Below are 13138 nucleotides of genomic sequence, written 5' to 3' on the forward strand. Positions count from 1 at the left end.
ATTATCCTCCATGTCTATAAGGATTCAGCTTTGAGGAAAAGAGATGCACATATTCTGCAGTGTAATGCACCTTTTACACTGACAAGAGATTTTACACCTCAGGTCACCAGGTTGCTAGTAAGCATTGCTATGCATCATATCAAAATTAAAATGAACGATTAACTCATGTCGAATTACTTCAAATTCTGACCACAACTCAAATAGATCAGTGAAATCTCTATAGTTTTGCTTCTCATTTGCATTAAGCTAGACTTTTCTCAACTCTGAACACGTCCAAATTGCATCACCAATGGTCGCTGTTGCTTATGTCGACAGAAACCATCCACTTTCACTGAAAACAAATGACATCTGGTCAATGTGTTGCTGCAGATCGCTATCATTGTCAGGCCCTCAAAGCCTGATACCGAAAAAGTTTCACTTAAAGCCAATGATGTGCATCTTTGTGCTAATTTATTTATTTAAAAATGCACTGAGATCATTTCAATGCTTGCGTGCTGAATTAATGCATTCATTTCTTTCAAAAGAAAAAAACCTGATTTCATTAGCTGCGTTTCCGTTACCCTTCAAATTGCGCAGATTGAAATTGAAAATTGAAAATACACCTAATGGAAACACGACAATTTCGCAAAAACTCCTACATATTGCAAAAAAAGTTTTTACGCATGCATTGATTTTTCAGGCAATTTGAAAAAGGAATATAATCGCAAAGCTGCAATGGAATTTTTTTTTTTCCCGCATTTACAGGTCACCTGATATACGTAAAAATCGCATGATCATTCTTAAATTTACTATAACCTCCAAGAAACACACCATATGTGGCCACTCTCAAGTATAAGGGGCTTTCCTTGCCATTAATGCTTGGATGGATAACCCCTTATTTACACTGCACATGTCTGTGGCGCATTATGGCTCCAACACAGCCAACAGAGCTGATCGCGGCAACTCTAGTCAATGCTTGTGATTATACCAGCTGCGCCGCGGCACGTAACCATCGCAGAAGTGGCTCTCTGCTCTGCTTTGCTAAAGATACACGCATACATCTCCTTCCAATTAAAAATAATGGCTAGTGCGGTGGCTACGAAATGCGTAAACCTACCAACATCTGTCGCCATGACTTATCGCAAGAGAAAAAAAATTACGTTTTAGTCGCATAACATTGGTTAATGGAAATGCCACCATTTTGCAATAGATTTATCGATATTTATAAAATATTGCAAAAGTTTTGAGCAAATCTGTAATGGAAACACACCTATTGAGTATTTTTAAGAAGAATAAGAATAAAAAGGATAAATGATCATTTAGTGAGTGAAGTGACATGTGGCCAAGTATGGTGACCCATACTCGGAATTAGTGCTCTGCATTTATCCCATCCAAAGTGCACACACACAGCAGTGAACACACATACCGTGAACACACTTTTTTTTTTGCTGCGGCGCCCGGGGAGCAGTTGGGGGTTCGGTGCCTTGCTCAAGGGCACCTCAGTCGTGGTATTGAAGGTGGGAAAGAGCGTTGTACATTCACTCCCCCCATCCACAATCCCTGCTGGTACGAGACTCGAACCCGCAACCTTTGGGTTACGAGTCCGACTCTCTAACCATTAGGCCACGACTTCCCCCTTAGAGTATGCAAAGCCTCAATACAGTTATCAGCATCACAGATGCTGGATATAAGTGTTGTGAGCTGAGATGGCAATACAGCATAGATCCAGAAATTATCTGAGATTAATGAGCTGTTATTAGCCAAGCATCTTTGGACTAATTGAGAGGATCAGGCTTAAAGACAGTAATTCATTAGCCACTGGAGCTAATAATGACAGATGGACATCACAGTTAAACATATCATCATATGGCACATAGGACTAATATTATGACAAGATATTTGGTATATGAGAGGCAGAAAATTAAATGAACTGGCAGGAGGTAAACGCAGAATACAAAAGTATAATTCAAAAAGCAATAGGCAATACCATTCAAAAGTTTGTGGTCGGTAAGATTTTTTAAAATGTTTTTGAAATAATTTTCTTATGCTCACCAAGCCTGCATTTATTTGATAAAAAATACAGTAAACCGTAAGATTGTTAAATATTATTACAACTTAAAATAACTTTTCATTTTTTTTTATATATATTTTTAATATATTTTCATTTGAATACATTTTCAAATGTAATTTATACCTGGGATGGCAAAGCCGAATCTTTAATTTCATTACTCTAGTCTTCAGTGCCACATGAATGATCTATTAGAAATGATTCTAATATGCTGATTTGCTCCTCAAGAAACATTTCTTATTATTATCAATGCTTGAAAAAAGTTGTGCTAATTAACATTTTTGTGGAAACTGTGATGCATTTTTATCAGAATTCTTTTATGAAGAGAAAATTCATTTATTTATTTGAGCATTTATCTTTTTGTTTTTACTGTTATTTTGATCAATTTAATGCGCTCTTGCTGAATAAAAATATGAATTCTCTTTAAAAATAATCTTACTAACTCCACACTTTTGAACAGTAGTGTACAAGTAAACAAAAACATGCTGCTGCAGTGTTTTAATGTTGTGGGAGCGGATGCCAAGGTGTTGCTATGAGACCACCGGTTTGTTTAAAATTATGTTAAAGCTATGTAAAGTAAATACGAGCAATAATAATAGTAATGTAAGCAGTAATAATTCAAGACACTTTATACATGTCAAGAACAAAAAGGATAAATGGAATAAAGGAGTGCTGATGCTCTAAAAGGCACTGTCCTGGCAAGCACATGACCTCCTACATCTACAGGCTATAAAAGTGTCTTAGTTAATGGGAGTGTGGGGATTATATAGACCTTCCCTCCTACTGGGAACAGATAACACTGGATAATGATGAGTCCATCTGCCCTGGACCATCACTCTCTTTTACACACTCACACTTCAAGGTGAAGCAACAGGACAACAGGAATCAGAAAAAGAGGCATATAGGCTCATCCATAGAAACTCTGAAGAAAATATTAGCTCTGGTCCAATACCTTCTCAAAGCAGCATCCTTACAATGTCGAAATGAAAAAATAACCAACTTCCACCACAATTTTTTTTCACTGAGCTTGTTGCAATGGATTCTGGGATTGCCCCACTAGGTGTTGGAGCACAGCAATAAACATTCTCAAACCCAAATCCCAAGGATTGCCCCCATACTGCATGAATGCTCACAGTAGATTTATGCTTTCATACAGAGTGTTCTTGACTGTTTTGTTCCTCTTTTCATTCATAAGTACACAGAACTTGTGTATTTCCTGTTTGGTGTGGTGGCTGGGAAGTTCTAGGGAATGTTGAGCCATTCTTCTCCTTTGCTTCCTCTACACTGCAGAGCTCCCCTGTTCTTCCCTGTTATCATCCTCCATCTTACAGACCATCCTCCATCTCAGTCACTCAACCACTCCTCTCTTTCTCTGTCTAATTTTGGAAAATCCACATCTTAATCTGCAACGCGCTGACATCTAAATAAAGATGCTCTGTCTATATACCAACATGCGCACTGTGAGGAATATTTTAAGGGCCTTAAATGGATAATTTACCCCCAAATAAAAATTCTGTCATCATTTATCATGTCATCCCAAACCTGTTTGATTTTCTTTATTCTGTGAAGCATAACATTTTGAAAAATGTCTTTTTGTCTGTACAAAGAGAGTCAATTGGGTTCAATATTGTTTGGTTGCCAGAGTTCCTCAAAATATCTCCCTTTGTGTTCCACAGAAGTAAGTCATTCATGTTTATAATGACAATAAGGTGAATAAATGATGACAGAGTATATTTGGGTCAACTAATCTCTTAATGGAGGTTGAGCAACACCTCCTGACTATCCACACAGATGTGCTAGTAAAATACTAATTTTATTTTAAATATTTTATGCCTACATTGCAAAAAAAATCTAGAGATTACTGTTTGTTAGTTTTAAATATGGATATTTTTCTTACAAAAACGCATTAAATTGCTTCAGGAGGCCTTTATTAACCTCCTGGAGCTGTATGGGTCACCTTTCATGATGAATTGATGCACTTTATCGGTCTTCTTTTGGACTGTTGAAAAATAACAGCCATTCACTGCCATTATAAAGCTTGGAAGAGCCAGGACATTTTTTTATATAACTCCGATTGGATTCGTCTGAAAACAGAAAGTCACATACACCTAGGAGGATGCCTTGAGGGTGAGTAAATCATGGGCTAATTTTAATTTTTGGGTGAACTAACTCTTTAATATAACAATCATTATAATATGGGTGGTACAATGGAAATCCAGATGATGAACCAGAGTTCATGGTAAATGGCCATATACACACAAAGAAAAAATACCATCAGGGCATAAAATATAAAAACATGTGCAGAAACTTCTGGAAATGTCATTTTACTGTTTCTCACTGTAAATTATATAGAAATTTACTTGTAAAAACTATACATTTTACAGTAATTTAAAATGACATTTTATGCTATATTAAACCATTTACAATGGTGCACCATATATGGTAAGGTAACTAATTAACTGGATTTTACTGAAGCATCTTTACATTTTTCCTGTAAAAATTAGAAACATTTTAACAGTGTATGGATTAAGAGATCTGTCATAGGCCTGACATCTGAACCCAACACCTATGTTGCAACCTCACACACACACACACACACACACACACAGAGGAGTCAGTAGTGTCAGGTGTCTTTTGCATATTTACCTATTTTAAGGTCTGGGCTAAACACGTCACAGGGTCATGGAGCCACAGGGTCACGGGCGCAGGATGAGGGAAAGCGACCTCTGCTCATACTGAAAGCAACAAAACACACAATTACTACACAAAGCGCAAAGTGTTACACCGCAAGAAAGACGTATAAACAAAGCGTGTGTTATGTTTAAAAAAGCACACATTAACAAGAGTTAAAGGTAGCCGAGTCACTGAGTAAGCATGAAAATGAACGTGAGGTGTATTTCCTTCAGGATTAAAGTGAGAAATCCTTCAGGCTATAGTGGATTCAGAGCATGTTTTCCCATGAGGCGAGGTCCGGGAAGTGACAGCGACCTGAAAAGGCCACATGAGAAAGAGTGACATCATTTCAGATGTGCTTTCTGTAGTGTAAAGGTAACAGGAGAGATCCAGCCTCAGGCCTCTTGTTGAGCTGGTAAACTGAAACGCGCTGCCATCACATAACACAAAGTCACACACACTGCCAAGTTTCCTTTCTGGTGAGTGCAGGATCTGTAGGGAATATTACTACTGCAACAGCATATCACAAGAGCTGGTATTAAAGGACCCAGGAACAAAAGGAGACAGAAGAGCATGAGGATGAGGGGATAGAGACAGGATGGAGTGGCGGATGACGTTATGGAGATGGATGGAAGGCAGATGGATGGAGCTTAGGATTGTCAGGATGCACAAAACAGGCTTATACCAAATTATCCAGTCAGGAAAAACATATGTGGGTCTGACAGTCTTTCATGTGATGAGGGTTAGAGTGCACATTTTATACAGAAAAGAAGCTACTGAGATACTGATGATGGAGCTAATGATGGAGCTCATGCTGCTGTACAAGTTTGAGTTCCCCATTTTGTTCCCTTTTGCACTTTTGTGTCTTCTCTTAATAAAGTTTTTGATAAAGGTTTTGTTTTGTGTTCATGTTGAGGTTTTTTGATTTTGTCAAAAAGCAATGAGACAAAAACAATGATAATTAAAAGATTAGATTCAAACCATATTGTTGGTGAAAATATGATGAGAAAACTGATGAGAAATCTGTAACAATGCACGAACAATGTTTTTAGAAGAGGAATGATAAAAGTTTGGACTGTTACTCTACACATTAATTTGAACTAAAATGTTATTTACCTTTAATAAAATGTTTTCCTCGGTTAGAATTACACTATTGCTCAAATGTTTGTTGTCAATAATATATTTTTTTAAGAAATTAATACTTTTTTCAGCAAGGATGCAATAAACTTATCAAAAGTGACAGTAAAGACATTTATAATGTTGCAAAAAATTTCTATTACAAATTAATGTTGTTAATTTGAACCTTTTATTCATCAAAGTGTTCTGAAAAAAAATTAAAATACAGTTTCCAAACAAATATTAAGCAGTAAAACTGTTTTCAACATTGATAATAATAATAAATTAATAATAAATAATACAATTCATGAGCACCAAATCTGCATATTAGAATGATTTCTGAAGGATCATATGACACTGAAGACTGGAGTAATGATGTTGAAAATTCAACTTTGCCATTCACACGGATATATAAAAATTTAAAGCCACCTTGCTTTCCAAGATATCGGCATCGGCTGTCAAAAAAACAATATCGGTCGACCACTACACGAAAGTGTATATGTCAAGAATAACAATGACAAAAAGTACTGATTATTACATGACAAGATACTGATCAAATTTAAAGGACATTTTCATCAAAAATACATATGAATACGTTTAAAAAATAAATGATGACTTATAAATTGTAAACATGTAAAAATGCAAACAAATAAATATAACTAAGCATGACAGGAAATAGAAAGACTTCTGCACACTTTGCTAGTATATGCTATTAAGAAGGCCTAAACGACAGGGAAACTGAAAAAAGAAAAAGAAAGAGTGTGTGTCTGAGGCAAGAGTGTGTCAAAGCACAGGCACAGGCAAGTGTTGGATTGTGGGCAGGTGTTTGCTCATGGGGCTATCGCGTTCTGCTGGCTCTACACACCACACTGTTCCTGTATCAGTTTCAGCGTGTGTATGTTGTTTGTGTTGAGTGGGGGAGGTGTCAGGATAGAAGAGTCTCGCTGGGGATGGGGGCTACAACACTCCAAGAACCGGGAGGAGGATTCCTGACAAGTGGATACACCCAGAGAAGGTTTCTGGTTAAACTGGTTCTACTGCTGAACTATTTCCTCCCTTCTCTCTCTCTCTTTGGGTGGCTCTCCTCCTTCCTCCATCTTGTTTTCATCACAAATTATTTTGCAGCACACTTTCTTTTTCAAAGGACCTGCATTGATTATAATGTGTCCATCAGTGCTCTGCAATCGTATCCAGGCAAAAAAATAAAACCCGAAATAATAAATATTAAATTACCGGGTCATTTAAAAATATAAGCCCTATAAAATGTTACAAGAACTATAAAAGTGTACTGCAATTCTTCATATCAAGTAAGAAAATTAGAGGAGTGAAACAGAAAAACCAGTTACAACCAGAATCTCTGTTGTACAACATGCCAACTGGTTTCTAACTGGTGCAAGATGGTTCAAACTGGAGAACCAGCTGTTGGGCACCTGACTGAGCTTGGGCCAGCTAGACACCAGCGATCATGTTCCAAAACACAGCTATCACTGGTTTCGGCTGGATTTTCCAGCAGGTGAGGGAGTACTGAGAGACCGAGGCAAATCAAGAAATGTGCTTGATTGGAATGAACACGAGGGGTTAACGGGGAGGAGGAGGTGAGCATATGAGGCCTTTGGCAAAGCAGCGCTCAGCTGTCACTCCAAACAGGTGGCCCTGACATGACCTTTGGCTTCTATTGCATACAGCAACCATTTTGTTTCAGGCAATAAAGCCAGGAGCTCCAGCGAAGCCCATGACATCACACAGAGAGGTTGAAGTCCAGTGAGAGAAGCCAAGAAGATCCAAAAATAAGCTTTATTTGTGTTTGACAAAGGGGTGCTCACTGTGTGAAGCACGAGCTACTGGCTATTACATACTCCTAAAAAAAATGAGCCTAAAAGCATTTGATAGGGATGCACTGGCCAATTCCAGACGATTCTGTTAACCTGTCATTTTATGGCTGATATTAACTCAAATCTGACATTTTAAATGCTACAATTAGTGTTATTTTAGTATCAGTGGTATACTATTATAGTTTTTGTTCATATTTTAACATTTTTTTTATAATTTTATTCTAAATTATAATATAAAGTATAAAAAATAGGCCTAAATATTTATTTTGAGAGTTGCTAAAGATTACATTTAACCGTGTTAATAAATTCTTACTGTTTTTAAGCATTAATTTTATGTGAGCCTCAGATGGTGGCAAAGAAAGTGTAAAATGTAAAAACGGAGAAAAATAATTAAATATCAAATTTTCACCAATATTGATACACTAAAAACATGATTCGGTACTGATATATTGTGTATCAAGTGATGCACTGTGTTAAGAAATTTGATATTTGAAATTTGATAAGCAAAAATGATGCTAATAATACATCAAATTTGTTTGGCTAAAATATCAAGTGGCAGTTTGTTGCCGAATACTACAATAGTTTAATTTATCATGAAAGAACAAAACACTCAGCACAGCACACTTAAAATCTATTTTTGGCTAAATTAATACTTTCAGTGATCACTGAATTTCAGTGATCCAGTGAAAAATTAATTTTGGTGCATCACGAGTGATTATTTAAGTGGAAAAAAACTTTCCTCTTGGCCCAACAAGCCACATGCAGACCCTCTTTTAGGCCATGTCCACACGTACACGGGTATTTTTATAAACAGAGTTTTTCCTTCTTCCGTTTTAAAAAAAATCTCCGTACACATGAAAACGCAAACACATGCTATGAAGCACTGTCAAGAGCATGCCAAACCAACAGGTGGCGATATAATCTCAACCATAAAGCCATGTTGGCCAATCAGAAGCCAGTAGGCGGGGATAACAGTGCATGCTCCGACATCACAAGACAAAAACTCCGGTTTCGCTGTCTACACGATAACACTGTGACCGGAGTTTTTGAAAATCTTCACCCTGGCAGGCGTTTTCCAAAATGTTCGGTTTCAGTGACCTGGCGCTGTGTTTGCGTGTGGACGAATGGCCAAACCGCGTAGAAAAAGCTGCAGTTTTAAAAATAACCACGCTCGTGTGGACAGGGCCTTAGTCTGTGCTACTGGAGTGAAACCATCCATGCACAGTGAGGAGACCCTAACTTCCTCTGTCACATACAGCTGCTGTCCCGTGATGCGACGCGCGCTGTAGTAAAGCAGGCCGAGCTCGCTGAACTGCCACCCATTTCCAGCACTGTGCATTCCAGGCTATTTAAAACTCAACCCCAGTGCAGATTTACCCAAGCATAGTCTTCTGGTCATTATTTCACAACCCCCCCACCCTGATCTCTCTCCATCTCACCGTCTTTCTCCAAAACCCATGTTTAAGGGTGACTCTGCTGCAGCTGAATGAACCGTTTGGTGAAGGATTTGAGGTTTGAGGCCTTACAGACAGCCACTGTCTGGGGCCAGACAATACAGTGTATTCCCAGTGAGCTGAAGTAGGTCAGAAAGTGTATTTGGCAGTGTTACGCATGTTTACGCTCGCTGTCTCTGCTGCAGAACTCGCAGCCTCCCGCCTGCACGCATGCATGCCAGCTCCCACTGCTTCTAATGTCTGTTATATCCACCCCGACCAGCCCTCTGTCCTTCTCCACCCACCTTCAACTGAGTCCTTATCATCAGACACAGACTTTGTCTATTCAGCACGCCCACTCTTGTGCCTCTGAACACGCGCATGCATGCATGCATGAGCTTGCATGCACGCAGACTCCTTCTGCATAAAATAAGTCACCGATGGGGCTTAATTATAAACTACACATGGGCTTTTCATCTCTTTGAGAAGGAAGCGTACGGCTAGCTTCTTGCGCGCAAATGTGACCATCTCCTCAGGCTGAACCGGATCAAAGTACAGGGCCACATCACTGACCGCTGGTCACCATAGAAACCGTCATTCACTGACTCCCGCCCCCAAAGCCCCGCCCCTCCTCGAGGGCCCTGCCGTTTAATACGGTCAATCCGGTTGGAGCAGTCAGGTGACACTGCAAGGCTTATTTGAGCGAGTAACTGCTGGAAACAGCCGGAGGTTGTCTGTCAACCACATGGCGCTTGTCAAAAGCTAGAGTGGAGAAAAGCAAACCTCCTTTGCGAAAATAATCCACTGTGCTCACGCATACACAACAGCCTTCACTAAAATAAGTGAGACTTTGTGTTGGAGCAGCTTTGGTGCCAGTGAGGGTGTAACATACAGGAGACGTTTGCAGGGCAAAGATGATTTCCATCCAGCATTAGCCATTAGGATTAACTAATGTTGCAGACATAAAAATGCATAGTTTTAGAGAGTTATCGTAGTAAACAAATAGAAATTGTATGCAGAGAATCTGATAAGAAGGGTTTGGAAGCCCCTAAATGTTAGTAAAACCTTCACAAAGTCATTTTCTGCGTGCAGAGTCCATATGTGTGTGTATGCTAATCCCTCTCTTGTGGACCCCTCATAATCTTCTGTACTTTGCCTTGGTGAGCACACTGATCTGGGAACCGTCTATCAGTACAATTTAAACTCAAAAAAAATAAAAATAGCTGCATGGTTCTTCAGCTATTTTAGCATTTTACATATGTTCACACAACCTGATTTACCCTACATTGCAAAAAAACAACAACATCTTGCTAAATACTGCTTGTTTTCCAGTACAAATATCTAAACCTTTTTAAATCAAGATAGATTTACTTGAGAAGCATAATATACATAATATAACAAGTCCTTCCTGTAGGGGTGTTAACGGTAAATAAACATGACGGTTTGGTACGTACCTCAGTTTTGCCGTCACGGTTCGGTATGGTTTCGGTACAGGGGGGAAAACTAAACATAAATTTGCTTTTTTTTTTATTAAACACTGGTTTACTGAACAAAGGCTCTTTCTTAGGGACAAAAATCTACCTCAGCTTATGCTCTAAAATATAGGGTTAAAATTAACAACAGAGCCCAAACTTAAATTTAATTACTTTTTATTTTTAAATATAATAATCAACACTTAACTTAAAAAAAATTGTACTAATGAAAAAAAAATAACTAATGAGCTATGGGCAATGATGACTTGCCTGAGGTAAATAAAAGGCAACGTGACATTTCGTTTACAAGCCGACTGAGCGCTTACGTAAGGCATGAGATGTTCATTCATGTTTATTTCGCATTAAAACTAATATTAAAGAGGAAGGGATGATCGCGCTCACTCGCGCCCCGTGCTGATGTTTGAACTGAGGCATTTATACAGCGATCTGTTATGCCAAAACAAAAAGCACCAAAACGACATTTATCATTTGAATTTACAGAAACAAATGGACATAATTTGAAATATGAGACTTTGTTTCTTATCAAAAGTAACAATATATAAAACTATAAGTTTCCAATGAAGTTCCACTCGTGCAGTGGTTAAAACAATGCTGTATTTGTTCGGTACACATGCGTACTGAACCGAAAGGCCTGTACCGAATATTTTCGGTATGAATACGTGTACCATTACACCCCTATAATGGAGTAAGAAAATTAAACTTGTTTCCATTTGAATTAAGTTTATTTGTCTTATCCTACTGACAGATATTTTTCTTGTTTCAAGTAAACTTAATTTATATTAACTCAAGTAAATGCATCTTGATTTAAGAATGTATAGACATTGTACTGAAAAACAAGACAGAGATCCTTTTTGCTTTGTACTACACAACTTTTGAAGATATTTTTGTTAAATTCATCATCATGAGTAGGATACAAAATTATATTTGTGTGTTAGGCCCCTTTTTATGGTTTGTTTCTAAACTCCTAATTGTATGTTACATGCTGGCTGTGTAAATGCAGATAACACAGACCTCTGCGCAGCTGGAAATGGTTGGCCAAAGGTAAAGTGTCTATTTACTTTATTTGGTTTTTAGTCTGTCCTATCTAATGATTATCTCAGTCATGGCTGTTTGACATGGCATACTCACATTGTTAGCAGGCCAAACGAAAGAAAATTATGCTTAAACCAAGTGGCACGGCTGCTCACATAACGGCATGTTTTAAGAGCTGCATTTACACAGCAAACATGTAAACAGAGTAAATAGTAAAGACACAATGCTGTGATTGGTTGGGGATGGAGGAAGGTATGGGGGAGGCTCTCTGATTGGATAGAATTAGCTTTTTTAGTTTACTTGGTAAATATTTTTACATATTATGAACAAAAAGGACATGAGTGTGGAGCAAGCTGTCCAATTTCGAGATAAAGGACATTACTATGTCCTAATTTTAAAAATTATGGTTTTAACATACAGCTCACTGTAACACTGACAATATGCTTTAGATACATCACAGCCATGAAAGTAGGGCTGGGCAAAAAAAAAAAACGATTTTTCGATTAATCGTTTTTTAAAATGACATCGATTAGATATCGATAGCCGCGAATCGATCTTTTCCGGTATTTATTTCAGCACACATTTAAAACAAGATCTGATTAACGTGAATTATTAGTCTTCTCCACTAGATGTCATCCTTATGCGCGATGTTACAACAGAAAGCGCTTATCATGGCCATACACGTGATTCGCAATGCTCAGGTGAAATGCTATAGTAATACTATAAATCTGCAGAAGCATTTGATATCACGCATGAGGCGCCATGATTTCTGCAATGAATGAATGGCGGATTGCGCGGCGCACTGTTTTGTTTACTACACACATACTAAAGCGCGGATGACGCTCACAGTGTTTTCAGCTTCTGCCGTCTCACTATATGATGATATGAACACGAATGTCATCTCCAGCTGCTCTGAGAGTCACTTCATTAGCATTTTACCATTTCATTTGAGAAAACTACCGACATATCACATACACAGCAGCTGTAAGTTCCTCACGGCAACTAGTGCTGTGTTCGATACATCGATACGACGATGTATCGTCACAGAGGTTTTACGATACGAATATCGATACAGCTGTCCCTGTATCAATATCGCGGCACGTGCGCTGCAGTGGACCGCGCTTAATTTAAATACAAGAGCAGCATTTAAAACGGAGTAGAAAAGGGCAAGGTTTCTAAAAAATAATGAATCTATTTTATTGATAAAATTGCAGGGCAGCGCTAAAAAGAATGTCTGTGCGCGCGCGCGCAGCGTGAGTGACTAAACGTGTGTGCGTGAGGTACATTGAAGACAGCGCATTAGTTTAGAACTCTTCTAATTTTTATTTTTATTTTTTAAACGTGGAAAGTGTGTTGATTTGTGCAATGATAACCTACTAGCAATGTTAAGATGATTTAAATATATTAGAATTAGTACATTACAATATACATTTATTAGAATGAGTACATTATTATTTATGGGCTTAAAAACAAGATGCAAACAATCAGAATATTGTACCTGGTGGAGAGTGC

At 38.1% G+C, this 13138-nt stretch overlaps 1 pseudogene; it reads right to left on the minus strand.

Moving 5' to 3' along the window:
* The window catches only part of LOC107688444 (ras-responsive element-binding protein 1-like), a 39260-nt pseudogene that overhangs the window by 18492 nt on the left and 7630 nt on the right, over positions 1 to 13138 (minus strand).

Source organism: Sinocyclocheilus anshuiensis, unplaced genomic scaffold (assembly GCF_001515605.1).
Source record: "Sinocyclocheilus anshuiensis isolate Anshui unplaced genomic scaffold, SAMN03320099.WGS_v1.1 scaffold329, whole genome shotgun sequence".
In the NCBI taxonomy this organism is placed as follows: domain Eukaryota; kingdom Metazoa; phylum Chordata; class Actinopteri; order Cypriniformes; family Cyprinidae; genus Sinocyclocheilus; species Sinocyclocheilus anshuiensis.